The sequence below is a fragment of the Haliotis asinina genome, chromosome 1 (assembly GCF_037392515.1).
Source record: "Haliotis asinina isolate JCU_RB_2024 chromosome 1, JCU_Hal_asi_v2, whole genome shotgun sequence".
Taxonomy (NCBI): domain Eukaryota; kingdom Metazoa; phylum Mollusca; class Gastropoda; order Lepetellida; family Haliotidae; genus Haliotis; species Haliotis asinina.
The window spans coordinates 47223684-47242777 of NC_090280.1; positions in this window are offsets into that span (position 1 = coordinate 47223684).

Here is a 19094-nt window from a genome sequence, read left to right on the forward strand (position 1 = left end):
CCAGAAAAAATGTCTCCCGGAAGTTAAAAAATAGACAGCCAAGGGCAGATAATTTCCGGAAAAGCCTGCTGCCAAAATCCTTAAAAATGCGGATCATCTATTATACATAATGTGTCCCATCATAATTATTATTCAAAACACTAAACGTTGTGACCCAATAATAATTATTACTTAATTAATAACCAAATATGGAGAAAATACACACTCGTAACAGTTTAAAATGAGGGAGTGAGTTTAGTTTTACGCCGCACTCAGCATTATGCTAGCTCTATGGCGGCGGTCTGTAAATAATCGAGTCCATCTGCGCAATTGGGAACCGATCACATGTGTCAACCAAGTCAGCGAGCCTGACAACCCAATCCCGTTAGTCGCCTCTTACGACAAGCAGAGTCACCCTTAATGGCAAGCATGGGTTGCTGAAGGTCTGTTCTACCCCGGGGCCTTCACGGGCTTCTTATTTTAAAAATGAATGGTTGGAATCCCCGTGTCTCTACGGTGCCAGAAGTAAATTGTTTTTACATGATCGAAGATAAACAGTTTTGTCCAAAGCATTAGGTTGTGAGGAACAGTTGGGATATACTCAGTCTGTATGAATCAAACAACCGTTTGCATAAGTTTTGGCTTGAATCGCATATGTTGTTTGGTTTCATGCGAAGATAGTCCCATAGTGCCCGTAGTCCCTAGTATGGTGATCATGTCAAATGTGAGAGCTTCAGTTGATCACGTAGTGGATGTGAAAATGGTAGCGTTTATAGAAATGACGTTTCAGTGGTTTCATTGTTTCTTCTCGACACTGTAAACTGTAAACACACATAGAAACATATACACGGAGAGAGAGAGAGGGAGAGAGAGAGAGATATACACGGAGAGAGAGAAGCTCGTTATTGAGAGTAGCAATTATGTACTTTGAGATATATTTTACACTAGGAATCATAAATACTGCTCTGCAACCGAGGGAGACAGTGTGATAGTATTGCTGATTTGCAATGATTCATTTCCTTTAGAAATATGTGGAATCGTAGTGAGTGAGTGAGTGAGTGAGTGAGTTTTACGCCGCACCCAGCAATATTACAGCTATATCATGGAGGTCTGTAAATAATCGAGTCTGGACCAGGCAGTTTCTGGAAACGTCCATTCTAGGGCAATCCCCCCAAAAGATAGTTTATTCCAATAATATTGTACAGTGGAACTGCAGAGGATTGAGGACTAATTTACATGAATTACAGCTATTAGTCCCAGATTTTACACCTTCAGCGATATGTCTCCAAGAGGCATATTTAAAACAAACAGTTACATTTGACCTTTGATGCATATCATTGTTTTTCACCTCCGGGTGATAGGACCACTGGCGGATCATCCATTCTAGTCAGACAAAACGTTATTCAAAGCCCTGTTTCACTTATTACTAATATGCAGGCTGTTGCAGTGAGAATTACTTTACATTTAGCGCTTACACTTTGCTCTCTTTACATTTCGCCGTCCTCAACGTTTGCCAAAACTGATCTTCAAGCTCTATATGACCAACTCCCGAAGCCCTGTATTATAATAGGAGATTTAAATGGGCACATCCCACTCTGGTCTAGTGTAAGTACAAACGCTAAAGGTAAATTGCTGGAGGACTTTTGTTCTGACAATGACTTATGTATTTATAATAATGGTTCCAGTACATATTTACACCCTGGTACAGGGATCTATTCTGCTCTCGACTTGTCACTCACAAATTCAGAACTGCTCAATGAATTTGAATGGTCAGTCCCCGATGACCTCTGTGGAAGTGACCATTTTCGTACTTTATTAAACTCTGTAACTCCATCTGATGTTCCTCCATCATCATGGCGGAAATTTGAAAAGGCTAATTGGGCTTTATATGAAACACTGTGTGCTGAAAAACGTTTTATTGACGTTCTTGATGCTATAAATGAGTTAGTAGGTAACGTCACATCGGCAATGTTGTAGCCATAGCGTGACGAGAATGATTAATTATAAAAAATACAAATGAACTGATAGCATATACATTGTAAAACTAAGTAGAATACCACAGAGTAGATGGTAAAACTAGTGAAACGACCTAAAACAATGTATCTATAGAGAACAGTACAATATAAAACTGAGCTATAGGTGGCCAACAACTGAAGGTAGATCATCATACTAATTACCATGGGGACTTACAGTACATTTGCTTCCTGCATGGACCCTAGTTGGATTTACACCATCCCTTCAGCTGTTACCAATCTAGACAAATCTAGCCATAAAGTAAAAAGACACTTATTCTACGATTAAAAGCTGGAAAATTGAAATTTACTTCAAATGTTTTTGGACTTACGTACCCTCTCAGGAGGACCATTATTTTACGGTACTTCAACCCCCTTTGAGGGTACAGCCACTAACGATTTGAGTTACTATTTTAATCTTCCATTTTTAAAATATTTATCTATTTACAGTTCATATAACAAATCTAATTCCTTTAAAAATGCAATAATTAAATGAGGACTAATATTGCTAAAAAGCTTATTCATAGATTGTGAAGTAAAATACTGATCCCTTGTAATGGAATACTCAACACAGTCAAGCAAGATATGCTTGACTGTGATTCTTTCATCACAAGGGATGCAGAACGGAGGATCCTCACCTTTCAAAAGGTATTCATGAGTATATCTCGTATGGCCAATACGACATCGCCGCAAAATGACCTCCTCAAATCTTGACTGACAACCCAAGTGGGTATAACCCATATAAGGTTTTATTGCATGTAATTTATTGATACCCACATGGGTGCCCCACTTCTTCTGCATCCGATCACGGATTTAGCAGCACGATCTGCCATTGTGTTGCCAGAAATGCCTACATAGCTTGGTAACCAACAAAAGACGATGTCGTATTGGCCAGTAGCAATATTATTATATAATGCAATTATTTCTATTAAAAGTGGATGTTTACGTGACAGGTATTTAATTGACTGGAGGCAAGAAAGAGAATCGCAGTAGATAATATACCGTTTATGTATAGGATGTCTTTCAATATATGTAAGAGCCGTTAGTATAGCATTTGCTTCCGCTGTGAAAATAGAACTATTATCCGGTAATCTGAAAGATATTGTTCTGGATCCAGTGACAGTGGCACAAGCCACAGCGCCACCGTCCTTGGACCCATCTATAAATAAGGATTTATAAGTGCTATATTTATGTTTCAATTGATTATATTCATGTTTATACTGTAATTCATTCGTTTCTGAGTTTTTATATGTAGTTAATGTAAGGTCAACCTGTGGCCTAACCAAAGAGGAGAAGAAAGAAGTCGGAAAGGAGCTATATTTTCCAACTCAATGCCGGACGCAGGAAGAAATGGCTTAATTCTGAGACCAAGAGGCGGAACAAGAGAAGACATTTTGTTATCCAAATCCTCATAAAGAGGATTAAAGGCACAATTAAATGCGGGATTAGACTCATTGGAAGCTAATTTTGTGATGTATTGTAAAGATATTTTTATACGGCTTTGGTTGAGAGAAGGCTCATCAGCTTCGACATAAACATTGTCGAATTTATTCACATTTGGCCTACAAGATCTACCCATAACTACCTGTTAAAAGGTGAGGATCCTCCATTTTGTATCCCTTGTGATGAGAGAGTCACGGTGCTTGACTGTGTTGAATTCTCCATCACAAGGGATTCATATTTCAATGTCAAAACCATCAAGGTTTTTTTTACCACTGTTGCTTCTCATTTCGTTATTGGTTGTAACATTATTGTCCTCCCAAGAGGACGTAAGTCCCAAAGCATCTGATATAAATTTAAGACTACCAGGTTTTTAATCGTAAGATTCCTGTTATTTTAATTTTGGCTAACTTTTCGTACACCAGCAGCTGGTGGGTGTAAATCCAACTGGGGTCCATATAGGTAGCAGAGGTACTGTAAGTCCCCATGGTCCCTATTGTGGTGAACCAGCTTCTGTTGTTGGGGATCTATAGTCTGTTTTTATGTTGTATTGTCTAAATATTGATATTAGTTTTAACTTGCCGTGCTGGATACAATTGAAATTGCGATATTCTAGTTGTTTTACTGTCCTTTGTCGACAGGTTTTCATAATACTCATATATTCCATTTCAGTGTTATGTTTCACGATATGGCTGAAATATTGCCGATGTGACGTTAGGCATTAACTCACTCACTCAAAACGGAGGATCTTCACCTTTGAGCAGATATTTATGAGGGCATCGAGTTTGGCCAATGCGACATAGTCGCATAATGACCTCCTCAGATCTGGACTGACAACCAAAGTAGATGTAACCAATATAAGACTTTATTTCCTGTTGTGTCTTGATACCTACTTTAGTGTGCCACTTCCTTTGCATCAGATGAAGGGTTCTAATGCTAGCTTTATGGTCAGCGTATGAAATACGAAGTGGTGTCACATATTTGTTGAGTTCTGCCTTGGCAGCAAAATCAGCCAGTGTGTTCCCAGAAATGCCCTCATGGTTGGGTAAACAACAAAAGACAATGTCGCATTGACCTGTCGCAAGATCATTATATAATTCTACAATTTCTATTAAAAGTGGACGTTTTCAAGAAAGATTTTTGATGGCTCAAAGACATGAAAGAGAATTGGAAAATAGTTTGTGTTTCTTATATTTACGGTGTTTATGAACATATTTAAGAGCTGTCAATATGGCATTTGCTTCTGCTGTAAAAAAAGAGCTGTTTTTGGCAATTGACTAGACATTGTTCTGGTTCCAATGACAGTGGTACAAACTACTGTACCACTATCCTTGGATCCATCTGTAAAAAAGATTTGTAATTGCAATACTTACTTTTGAATTATTATTATATTCGTGTTTATATTGCAGTTCGTTAGTTTCTGATTTATTAAATGTAGTTAATGTTAGATCAACTTGTGGCCTAACCAAATGCGAGGGAGGAGAAGAAAGAAGTTGGAAAGGAGCTATATTTTCCTGCTCAAAGTCAGCAGCAGTAATCAATGCCAGCAGCAATTAGTTATTTCTATGTGTTTAGTCATGGTATTATAATGATGTTCAGCAACCCTGATAATCCACCCGTCATCGAGTGTCAACAAGGACGATCCTGCATCGGAAACCAAACTGCAAGATCAGAGCTACAGAGATGCTATACTCCAGAAATACAGACATAAATAGCTAAGAAATCAAAAAGAAGAAGTATCAGGCTGGACCGGCCCATGATATTCTTCCTAGGAAACTTAGAATTCAGAGGTCTGTATCACCAGATAGGCCCATGAGCCACCGCCTTCTGGCACAAGACTCTAGACAAAGTATAAGTTCTAACTAATAAAGTCTTCAATCAACATTTGCATGCCGTGATGATTCCAAATAAAAGTTGTCCATGCACAGGGCATGACTTGACCGTCCGATTGATAGAATCGAGTCAATTCAACCTCCTGCCTAGGTGAAGTCAGGGCCAAAGTATTGTGTTGAGCAACAGGAACACGGTTGTTATTGCCCTCAATCACCAGGATCCCTTCCTCCACCGACACAGGGCCGCAACCCACGGCCAACAGGTTGGTGGGCCAATTATGCCCCCGGTGTTGGCGAGCTCTTGGCTTTACCCATCACCCACCACGAAGAGGTGGCTCGCTACGGGTGCCAGATGACATGAATGTGCCATCCCCACAGGAAACCGGCCATTCTTACAGAAAGATACGCCGGGATCTTTCTCTATCATCATTCACCAAATCAATTTTCGAAATATAACCCAGTGCAACTATAGAAGACTGAATTCGAATGATTTACAACTTTTAGTTCACGATTTTAAACCACCATCTCTATGCTTGCAAGATCCACATCTCAAATCAATTAATACATTTGACTTACGACGGAATACACCATACCATTGTTTTTCCCCTTCAGGCCATAGGGCTACTGGAGGAACTTCACTCATAGTGAGGCAGAGTATATTCCATAGTCCTGTCTCACTTAAGACCCATATTGAAGCACTTTGAATTGAATTTTGTGTTCACTTTATGTTCTCTTGAGATCTCTCCTTTCCCTGTCTTCAACAATCAGATCTTCAAGAGTTGTGTGATCAACTCCCCACACCCTATATTATTGTAGGTGACTTTAATTACCGTACCACAACCCACTCTTTGGGTTATACCATTATAATAAATGCAAAAGGATAAAACAACTTCAGGATTTCATCTCGGATAATGATGTGTATTTAAAGATAATTCACATACTCATCTGCATCTTGGAACTGGAAGTTATTCTTGATTGGATCTTTCCCTTACAGACTCAAACTTATCAGATGAATTTGTATGGTCGGTTCATGGTGACTTTTGTGGAAGCTACAATTGTCTCACTGTTCTATCAACTGTACATTCAAGTGACACTCTACCATCATCAAGGTGTAACTGTTCAAACATTAAGCACTGAAAGATTGCAACTAAACTTATCCCTAAATGTTACCGATCCAGTCCAAACTGAATATCATAACTAAATATCATAGCTGATGACTGGATCACCCAATCCACTACACTCGCACACATTCGCAAACCATGGCGGTTCCCCATCGACTGCCAGAAGGGAGAGCAAAAAGACGGGAAAATATTTCCATTGCCATCCAGTTGTCCATACTTTGAATCAGTCTAAATTCTAATGCCAAGGCTCGAAACACATTTAAGCAGAATACGCGACAGTCATGGCAAAACTATGTTTCTGAACTCATGAACTCCAATTTCTAAGATTTTGTATATGTTGCAGAAAATTAAAGGCAAAGGATCGAAGTGTAGTGTTCACCATCTGAACGAGGCTGGCACGTTACGCACTGAAACATCAGATATTGCCAATAAAATTGGTGAAACATTTCCTAAGCATTCTTCCTCATCTAATTATTTAGGGACTTTTAAGAAATTCAAAGAACAACAAGGAAAAAAAAAATAATTTCAGCTGAGACAACGTAGTGGATTATAATGAACAACGTTTTCCCCTTCATGAGCTCTATACTGACCTTGAGCAAGCTCTCGACACTGCTTTAGGGATTGATCCCATACATTATCATCTCCTTAAACATTTACCTGTATCGCCCTTAGAAATATCTTTGATAATATATGTGCACATGGTCATTTCCCCTCCTCATGGCTAAATGCTATTACCATACCTGTTCCTAATCCTGATCTTTCTACCTAGCAACCATTGGCACTTACTAGCTGGTTAGGGATTCTTCACCATTGCTCTTACAAGGCAGTGCCAAGTTCCTGCAAATTCTGAGGTCGGTTCCTATGACCACGAAACCTTCTCCCAAGCGCATCCCAAACATGCTCTAAGGTCAGGTGACCTCGATGCCCAGTCAATGACGTTGATTCCAGCCTTTTGAAAGAAAGTTCGTGTCAACATCGCGGTATGGGGCAGAACATTTTCATGCTAAAACTGTAGACCTGGGCCATGAGCCGCCAAGAAAGGAACGAGTTCAGGGTGAGCACCTGGTCAGCAGCTATGAGGTTTCCATAGAAAAGAGGTTGTTCCCACTGAAAGCACCCCACACGATGCAACTTCCGACTTGTTGCTTCGACTTTCTGTACACAATATTGGGCATACCGTTCACGACGTCGTCTCCACACTCTATGCGTGCCGTCTGCGAATCTGAGAGTAAACCTGGATTCATCGCTAGAGGGGATGTGACGGTCTTCTGCTCGTGACGTCACACGTGGACGACCCGACCTTGGGCGATCAGAAATGGTGTCAGTTTGTTGTAGCCATACACGGTACGACGGCTGCATCCCATTGCTCTCGCCACGTCAATAACTGATCTTCCCGTTTGCATCATGCCCACGACACGTTTCCGTTAACATGTGGCAATCGTGGCATTTAAAGTACCGTTAGAACTGTGGTTTAAAAGTGTGTGGAACTAAGGATGATTGTTACCCGTTACAAACAAACTGTTCACAGCAGAAGCAGCCGACGCATTAACATACGCCAAATGTCAATAATACTGTACATTTTCGGACTATTTCTTCGGGCTATTAAGAATTTTCCAATCAAAATAAATCTATGTTTAATCAAAATGCTTGAATACTATATTGTGACTCTCTAATGCAACTTTGTCTACTGTTGGTTAGTACAAACATACTTAACGACGAGTGATATGGAATCTCCTCTCAGGTGGCAGCCAACGTGATATATATTACTCTCGGGTTGAACAGTTAATATCAGCGACTGAACTAATTCCCCAATCTATGATCAGCTTCTGGTAAAATAGAGTTGATTTACGATTCAGCATATTTCCTAGAGATGTGTTCATGAATCAATAGAAAACAACAATACTACCAGACGTCTGTATAAAGGGTACCCTGTATTTCTCAGTTGCAGGACAGTATTTATGATTCCCTGGGTAAAATATATCTCAAAGTACGTCACTGTCCATTCCTAACAATGTGCCTGTCAGATAATGCTTTGTGAAGAAGAATTTTCAGTCCCTTCTGTGCACACTGTCATAAATGTTTACTTGCGTTCCAAAGGCAGAACTAACATTTGAAATCTGTGAAAGAAAAGCAGGCGAGTATAGTGATTAACGTGTTTTAGGGAAGAATTGCAAATCATGAAAACAGCTTTGTAATAAAGCAAGCTAAACGCTGAAAGCATCACCTTACTAGTGACTATGGGGACATATAGTACTTTCGCTACCTGCAGGGACCCAAGCAGTATTTATCTCACCTTTTTAACAACTGGCGATTATCAACAAATTTACTCAAAATGAAACCAAACAAAGTATACGATTAAATCCATGGCAGTGATAACCACACTTTGAATGGCGTGGTTTTACGTATCTAAACTGTTCTGAACAGATATTACAGTTTATACAGAATGAATATATCTCAAGTGTCACTCACAAAGTTATGCTTTGTCTTGGCCAAAACTATTTACATTCAACATTCAAAGGCACCAGTGAACGGCCACCTCCTCGTGGTCGTTGCTGGGTAACGCTGAGAGCCTTTCACCCCCGTCTTTTACATGTGCTCACTGTGCTGAGAATACACATGTCACAGAATATTGTGATAGCAACTATAAAAAATGTGAGGGCAAGATTCATTATGGACAACTTCTTTATTACATATGATGCGACGCTTAGGTATGCATCCTTATACCGTTGTCAAGCAAGAGAGGAGTAATACAGCACAGAACAGACTTATATACATGGACAGGGATAAAGCAATAACAACATGTAGGTATGAATCAAAGGCAGGGGACTAACAACAACAACAATGGATGGTAGAAATGATGTGACAATAAGAGGAAGCCAATGGTGGCTGTAGCCGAAACAAAGTATACATGGCTGATAGGGTAATTAGTAATGATGGCTGGTGAGCTCCAATCTGTTATTATATCAGTTCACTGTACGCAGTTGGCATGAGATAGCCCTGATCTCTGTTGATTGAGGGCTTGTGTCTCCTGATTTGAACTGCTTCTGCCAGTTTTCGTTCGGTGAAGTCCTTGAGGTTTTTGGATAATATCTCTTTATTAGCCCAAATTATGCTATGATTGGGACATTTGATGATGTGGTCGGATATTGCTGATTTTCGATCTGATTTAGTTGTAGAGAAGTGTTCTTTGATTCTGATGTTTATGGGCCGGGAGGTTTCACCGACATATGCCTCGCCACAGTCGCAGTTGATTTTGTAGACGACACCTTCCGGTAGCTGATGTGTTCCTGCCATTCGCTTTCAGCAGGGTTTTCACCGACGCAGAGCTGGTAAATTACGTTTCGATGCTTGCTTTTTGCTTTAGGAGACGGCTGATGTGATAGGAGGTTTTTCCAATGAAGGGCAAAGCGATGCGAATAGGTGCTGGTTCAAGTTTGTTGGTGGCTTTTTTTCTTGTCGGGTGGAGCGTGGATCTGATACTTTTATCAACTAACTTTGGCGGATAGTGGTTGAACTTGGTGAAAACATGGCGCAGGTGTTCTATTTCTGCACTAGGACTGTTGGAGGAGAGGTTTATGGCCCGTCCGGTGAGGGTAGAGATGATTCCAGTTTTGGTTTTCAAGGGGTGGTTGGAGTCCAAATGAACGTATTGGTCAGAGTGCGTTGGCTTCCTGTAGACACTGGTTTCTATCTTCTTATCCATAAAGAATCTTACCCTCTTATTACTCACCAGCTTCTAATAATGCCAATCAAACAAATTATAAAAAAATGTGCCAACTGCCATGGAAGTCATTCGTCTCTTTCATGGAAATAAACACATGGAAATAAAAAGGATCAGAACTCAGTCTTGCTGAGGCAAAAAAAAGATTGTACAGTCCTCCGAACAGGCAGAAACTTATGCCTCTATCGCCAAACACCCGCGATGGCTTCAAAAAGGCACTACTACACCCGTGATCACTTCATCACACTCCTGTCAGAAGGATTTGACATGGGTCAATACAGAGCATTCAGAACGTATCTCTCCTGAACAGTCTACTCAGATAGCACCACGTATTATCCAGCAGACCGAGTCGACTACTTCTCGTCAGTCTCGAGCTGAATCTGAAGGAAGCTCCGAAAGGGTCAGATAATAAGATAAAATTATATATAGATATGGTTCAAGGGAAGAAATGGAAGTGTGTGATAACACCCATCATGTGCCCTCAAAGAAAGTGCGGGGTAGATCCCCAGTCAATCCACCCAAAAGGTAATGTTCTGTACTGTAGAGGATTAAAGACAAATATTAATGAACTACATCTTTTAGTTCAAGACCTGGCACCATCAGTATTCTGTCTGCAGGAAACGTATTTGAAACAGACAGATAATTTTAACCTACGTCTGTTCTAAGGCTGCTACCTCAAAAATTTATCCGCCATTTTGAATGTATAATGAGACACTTGGTGTGTCTATATTTAGACCATGAGTCACTCCTCTCTGTTGTATATTGAGATCTATTATGTCAACACCTGGTGTGTTTAAATTATAGACCTTCAGTCATTGTCTCAGGTCTATGTTGTGATCTTTTGTGCCATCGCCTGGTGTGCTTGCATTTAGAACATGATATACCTCGACACATTGGTGCAAACAACATGTGAGGGAGAACAACGTACCTCTAGGCACCCATAAGAAATTCCTCAGCCCATATATGAAATGTATCCAGCAGCACACTTATGTCCGTGTAATGTCCAGTATATCCAAGATGTCTAGATGTTTAGAGGGGATTGGGACAAGTAACCCATTCATGTGAAGAAACAGATTAGGTATGACTGTACTCCACCAGGTACTCCAACAAGTACCCTAAAGTAACACGAAAATGTTCACTATTTTCAATATACGTTAATTACATCAAGTATTACATACAAATATTTTTTTTTCGAAATATTAATAACTCACTCATCAGGGGTGTTCATGTCTTCCATCTGTAGCGTCTCGTCACTGAAATAGCAACAGAATGACCTTAGTTAACCTACTGCTTATCAGAAATTGTGATTTGCAACATTACCAATGATTAAATTGGAAACACTCTTTTATAAGTTTCCAATCACAATTACATGAGTATGCATACTCAGTCTCTATGACAGTCACATCAGAGTAGTGGGGAGAGGAGGCTGTGGGAAATTCCTCAAGCATATCTTGTCTGAAAAAGAAGATATTTTAGCACTGTCACTTTACAATCATATCACTTTAGGGAATCATGTTAAATAATATGTCTTGTCATAAAATTACTAAGTGTTACAGGCACCTGTGGCGAGCCACCTCCTCGTGGTGGGTGCTGGGTAACGCCAAGAGCTCGCTGACACCCCCGTGGTGGACCCGGGGGGATATTTGGTCCACCAACCCGTTTGCCGTGGGTTGCGGCCCTGTGTCAGCGGAAGAAGGGATCCCGGTGGTTGAGGGCAATAGGAGCTTGAAGCCGTGTTCCTGTTGCCTAACACACCATTTTGGCTCTGACTTCGCCTAGACGGATGGTAGAACTGGCCCGGTTCTATCAATCGGCTGGTCACGCCATGCCCTGTGCATAGTAAAAGTTTTTTGCACACTCAACTACTTATTGGGTCTTGGCCATTTCGAGTTTTCATTTCCAAAACATTAACATATTTAATGCCTAGAGTCCTATGCCAGAAGGCGGTGGCTCATGGGCCAATCTGGCAATGTTGACCTCCAAGTTCAATATGTGTCGAATCATTTGTCACGGGCAGAACCACCCTGGCAATTTATTTGGTATACAAATGTTGCTATTTGTGTCATAGTTGCCGGAGTATAGCATACCTGTATCCCTGGTGTCCGCATCTTGGAGATCCGATGCTATTTGACATCGTCCTTATTGACACTCCATGGTGGGTGGGGAGTAGGGATGCTGAATTTTTTCCTTCAATCATGGATCCCCAATCATCTGGTTCTTGGCGAAATGAAAAAAAGCGACGAATTGAAAATATTGATGAATCAACAAGAAGTGTTTCTTCCAATGTTGATTACTGGGCACGTTTCGTAGTGATTGAGGCAACAGAAATCTTCATATTAAATCAAACCCCTTTGCCATTTCTAACGCTGTTTCAGGTATTTGTGGAGAGGTTCGCAATGTCACCCGTCTTCGTAGTGGTTCACTTCTGGTGTAATGTGCACGGATAGAGCAATGTCTGAATTTTTTATCTATCAAAACATTTGCCAGTATTGAGGTTGCTGTGTCCGTGCACAGAACATTAAATTCCTGCCGGGGCATTGTTCGGGACAGGGCTCGCTGCCTGTCTGACATGTCAGATCAAGACATAGTAACTGAACTTCATGATCAGGGAGTCACAGCTGTAAAACGGTTCACCGTCAAGAAAGATGGAATCAGTGTCAATACCAATACATATTTCTTGACGTTTGCTCGTGCATCCTTACCACCTTCAATCAAAGCAGAGTATTTCAATATTGGAGTGGACGTGTATGTCCCCAGTCCGCTTCGCTGCTTTAAATGTCAGAAGTTCGGTCATGGGGCTAGTTCTTGTCGTGGTTCGGCTGTATGTCATCGTTGTGGTGAACAACATGATAATACAGACTGCAACAATGAGTTCAAATGCGCAAACTGTTCTGGATCTCATGCTGCTACATCAAAATCTTGTCCTGTTTGGCAAAAGGAGTCCAAAATAATGAAACTTAAATGTGAAAGGAATATTTCATACTTTGACGCAAAAAAGAACTTTTGACAGCTGAAACCACACCTCCATTAAATAAGACCTACTCTGCTGCCGTCACTCACGCTGTTATGACATATCCTGTAAGTTGTCAGACGGACAGTCTGCAAAACCCATTACCTTATCCTCATTTGCAAAACCATCTTCTCCAGTAACTCAATCTACATCTGGATCACAGACTGAGAGACAGTCTGAGCCCAAATCACAATCGTCTGACAAACAGACCGACAGTCAAAAACAGAAAGGAAAAAAATTAAATAGAAAACCAATTCCCATCATCCCTTCATCTTCAGAAGTTCCTGTAGAAAACTCTTTTGGGCCTCTGGATATGGCTATCACTCTGTCCTCACAGGACAGCAGGAGGAATTTACCCTCCACACATTCGCGTGGAAGATCACCAATTGAGCCACCATGAACCAGTCCAATCTATTGCAATGGAATTGTAGAGGACTAAAAACTAATTTCAACGAGGTACAATTGCTGATACAGGACTTTCAGCCATCTACGCTATGTCTCCAAGAGACATATCTTAAAAATACAGATACCTTGAATTTGAGACAGTACAGCGCTTATCATTCTTTTTCTCCTCCGGGAGATCGGGCTACTGGAGGCGCTTCTATTCTCGTTCATCAGAGCGTAATACATAGCCCTGTTACTCTAAAAACAAACCTTCAAGCGGTTGCTGTTCGCCTGACTTTACACATTGCTTTGACATTGTGCAGTTTGTATATCCCTCCATCTTCCAATATTTGTCAATCAGATCTTCAAAGTCTATGTGATCAGCTCCCCAAACCATGTATTATTATGGGGGACCTCAACGGACACAATCCAGTATGGGGAAGTGACCATACTACTAATAAAGGCACAATCCTTGAGGAATTCATTTCCGATAATAATTTGTGTATTTTCAATAATGACTCAGCTACTTATTTACACCCAGCTACGGGAAAATACTCTTCCCTGTATTTATCACTAGCTGATTCCAACTTATACAATGAATTTGAATGGCTGGTCCATGATGACCTATGTGGGAGTGATCCATGCTGAAAGCCATCAACCCTGGTGATGATCCACCTGTATCAAGATGGAACTTTGCTAGGGCTGATTGGTCATTATATCAGACACTGTGCTGAACACTTGAAGCATGATCTTTTTAAGACCAGTGAAGATCCAATACAGTCTTTTTCGGATATACTAAATGCCATTGCAGACAAAACAATTCCTAAGTCCTCTGCAATTCCAAATATTCGTAAACCATGGTTTACTGACGAGTGTAAACAGGCCAGAAAATGTAGGAAGAAAGCTGAAAAATATTTTCGCAAACATGCTACAGTTCATAATCTAGACAAAGTCAAAATTACTAACGCAAAGGCTAGACGTGCTTTTGAACAAGGTAAACGTCAGTCGTGGCGAAATTATGTTTCCAAAATAAATTCACGCACACCAATGTTAAAGGTGTGGAATATGGTCCAAAGAATAAAGGGCAAAGGTTCCAAATCTACTGTGCATCATCTGAAGGACGGGGATACCATATTAACTAATAAAACTGACATAGCAAATAAACTTGGCGCAACTTTAGCCAAACATTCATCTTCATCAAATTATGTCCCTGAGTTCCAAAAGTATCAGAAACAAGAGGAAAGGAAAAGAATCAATTTTAACTCAGGCAATGGTGAAGACTATAACGAATTATTTTCGTTGCATGAGCTCCATACTGCCCTTGAGCAAGCTCATGATACAGCTACAGGAACCGATAATATTCACTATCAGCTCCTAAAGCATTTGCCCGAATCATGTTTAGAAGTCCTTTTAGGAATTTTTGATCAAATATGGACGTCGGGGAATTTCCCAACTTCATGGCGTAATGCCATTGTTGTCCCTATTCCAAAGCCTGGCCGGGATCATACTGATCCGTCTAATTACGGACCAGTATCTCTAACGAGTTGTGTCTGTAAAACCATGGAACGTATGGTGAATAATAGATTAACTTGGTATCTTGAAACCAATAACATTATAACAAATATTCAATGTGGTTTCAGGAAAACTCGTAGTACCATTGATCACTTGGTACGTTTAGAATCCTTTGCTAAAAATGCTATAGTTAATAAACAACATGATGTATCAATTTGCTTTGATCTTGAGAAAGCTTATGACACGACCTGGAAGCATGGTATTTTACAGGATTTACATGATTTTGGTTTGAGAAGCCGTTTGCCTCTTTTTATATCACACTTTTTACAAGACCGGCAGTTTCAAGTCCGCGTGGGTTCTACCCTGTCTGAACATTATAATCAGGACCCGGGTGTTCCACAAGGGAGTATTATGTCTGTTACTTTATTTAGCATTAAAATCAACAGTTTATCCAGTTTTAAATGATTCGATTGACGGATCACTTTTTGTGGATGATTTTAATATTTCCTGTCGTGGTAAAAATATGCGTACTATTGAGAGGCAACTGCAGTTATGCTTAAACAAAATTAATAAGTGGTGTCTTGAAAACGGTTTCAAATTTTCTAAATCGAAAACTAATTTTATACACTTCTGTAGACGATATAAACCACATAAAGACCCTGAACTGTTTCTAAATGGCACTGCTATTAAAGTTGTTAAAGAGGCCAAGTTCTTGGGATTGATTTTTGACTCACATGTAACGTTTCTTCCCCATATCAAATCCCTTAAAGGTCACATGCAACCCAAAAATCAAACATAATTAAAACACATTTATCACTTATTCATGACATATAATATACATTGCTGCTTTTAAAAAAACAAAAAAAACCCCAAAATTATAAGCGTACAATCGCGATTCAAAAGTGCAATATTGTGTACGTGGGCTTACTTCCCCCGAAACGAAGCCCTCGGGAGACCGAACCCAGTCTTAGCACCTGGATGTGCACTCAAGTGTAACGACGGATTCTGACTGGCTGTTTCATTTGCTGATCTGCTGAGGGTTCATTGTGTGTACAGAAAGATGATCTGTTTGATGGGCATTTTAGAAGTTTTGCGAGTCACAAGAAAGTAAGATTCTTTATGGATAACAACTTCTTTTTGTGTACCTGATGCGTCGTTTCAGTATGGATTCATATACTGTTATCAAACAAAATCATATACACTAAAACAAGTCGTCATCCATGAAGAATGTATATAGAGATGTTAGGTTTTGAAAATACATTTTCTCCGAATTTGCGCTCGATCCAATCAAAAATCACTTCAGAAGAGATGGTAAACTACTGCGTGACTGGAATCTGTCATTCGTCCAAGTACAAGGCAGGACTTGAAACTGACAAGAGTTTGCACCAGTTTCCGTCAGATCCAGTCATCCGAAAAAAGTGAATGTAGTTTGTTTGCAACCCACAGACACAAAAACATGTCATGTGTATCTTACGTGCCTAATTACATAATGTGGCATAGACGGGACTCGGGTGCACGAGTCATAAATCAACTTATTTTCTTTATGTCGTATACTCTGATGGGTGTTAAGTTCAAATTGCGCGTGGTCAATGATTGAAGCTGTGTACTGCATGTTGTCTTTAGCAGACAGGCAGGCAGACATATAGGTGTGAATAAACCAGACACTGAGCTTTCTCTGTGACAGAGACTGCTTACCACAATCAACAAGTTTTTTTTACGTAACATTTACTTGTTTGTGTACACAACCAAAATTAGACTACTGCTCACGACCTCAGACGCTGGGCATGCCTACTGTTTCAAGCTCCGCGAACCTATTCACTGCTCATGCGTTATGGACGCAGCACAGTTGTTGAAACCAGTTTTTCCCCCAGCGCTGGAATTTAGTGAAACGTTTGAACTCCGATTTCGCGGGCTTTTTTTCATCGCGTTTTTTTCAACTTTATAGGTTGAATTGGCATTTTTTATGATTTGTTTCGGTAAGTGCATACCGAAAGATACCAGAATCTGCAAAGTTGTGTTTTACGTTGCATGTGACCTTTAAGACTAAATGCCTGAAGGCACTTGACTTGTTGAAAGTCATTTCTAATTGTAAGTGGGGAGGAGATCAAGCTACCCTCCTACAACTTTATCGATCATTGATCCGTTCGAAACTTGATTACGGCTCCATCGTATACGGTGGAGCTTGTAAAAGCAACCTTAAACGTCTTGATTCTGTCCATCACCAAGGTTTAAGACTTTGTCTTGGATCTTTCTGAACTTCACCCGTTGACAGTCTTTACGTTGAGGCCGATGAACCATCTCTTACACAACGTCGTATAAAATTATCCTTACAGTACATTACTAAATTATCCTCTAATGAATCTAATCCTGCATATAACTGTGTGTTCAATCCACTTTATCGGGATTTGTACGACAAGAAGTCTTCTCTGTTCCACCTCTCGGACACAGAATTAAACCATTTCTTTCTTCGGCCGGCATTAAGCTGGAAAACATAGCTCCTTCCCGTCTTCTTTCTTCTCCTCCTTGGCAGTTAGTTAGACCACAAGTCGACCTAACATTAACTTCTTTTAAAAAATCCGAAACTAATGAATAACAATATAAACAAGAATATAATCAATTAAAAAGTAAATACAGCAATTACAAACCCTTATTTACAGATGGTTCCAAGGACGGTGGTGCAGTAGCTTGTGCCACTGTCATTGGATCCAGAACAATATCTTCTAGAATTCCAGATAACATTTTCTATTTTTACTGCAGAAGCAAACGCCATATTAACGGCTGTCAAATATATTCAAAGACACCCTAAACATAAACAATATATAATCTATTCAGACTCTCTTTCTTGCCTTCAGGCGATTAAAAATATTTCTTGTAAACATCCACTTTTAATTGAAATCATTGAATTTTGTATAATAATCTTGCTACTGGCCAATACGACGTCGTCTTCTGTTGGTTACCCAGCCACGTTGGCATTTCTGGGAACACACTGGTTGACCTTGCAGCACAAGCAGCACTCAACAAATCTGTGACACCACTTCTTATTCCATACACTGATTATAAAGCAACCATTAGGTCTTACATCCATGACCTGATGCAGAAAAGGTGCGACAACCAAGTAGGTATCAATAAATTACATGAAATAAAGTCGTATATTGGTTACACCTACTTGGGTTGTCGGTCCAGATTTGAAGAGGTCATTATACGACGGTGTCGTATTGGCCACACCAGGTATACGCATGAATACCTTTAGAAAGGTGAAGATCCTCCCTTATGCATCCCTTGTGATGAAAGGATCACAGTCAAGCATATCCTGCTTGACTGTGTGGAATATTCCATCACAAGGGATAACTATTTTAAATCAAGAACTATGAAGGATCTTTTTAGTAATGTTAGTGTTCATTTAATCATTGCGTTTTTAAAAGAATTATACCTGTTACATGACTTGTAAATAGATTAATATTTTATGATTGGAAGTTGAATTAGCAGCAGATTGTTAGTGGCTGTATCCTCAAAGGGGGTTGAAGTACTGTAAAATCATTGTCCTCCTGAGAGGGTACGTAAGTCCCAAAACGGCTTAAGTCAGATTTAATCTTCTTCTTTTTTAATCGTAGAATATGTGTCATTTTAATTTGTGGCTAATCTTGCATACAGTCGCCAAACGCTGAAGGGATGGTATAAATCCAGCCAGGGACCATGTAGGTAGCAGAGGTACTGTAAGTCCCCATGGCCCCTGGTATGGTGATCTACCCTCTGTTGTTGGCGATCTATGGCCTGTTTTTATATTGTACTGTCCAAATAGTGATACTATCATTTTTTAAGTTTCCCCGCTACTTTTAATACTAACTGTGATAGTCTAGTGGTTTTACTGTCCTTCGTAGACAGGGTCTTCATAATATGCCTATATATTGTTTTTTGTCATGTATGTTCTCGTCACGATATGGCTGCAATATTGCCGATGTGACGATAAACATTAACTCACTCACTCACTATAAAGCTACCATCAGATCTTTCATCCGTGATCTGATGTAGAAGAAGTGGGACACTCAAGTAGGTATCAACAAATTATATGAAAGAAAACCCTAC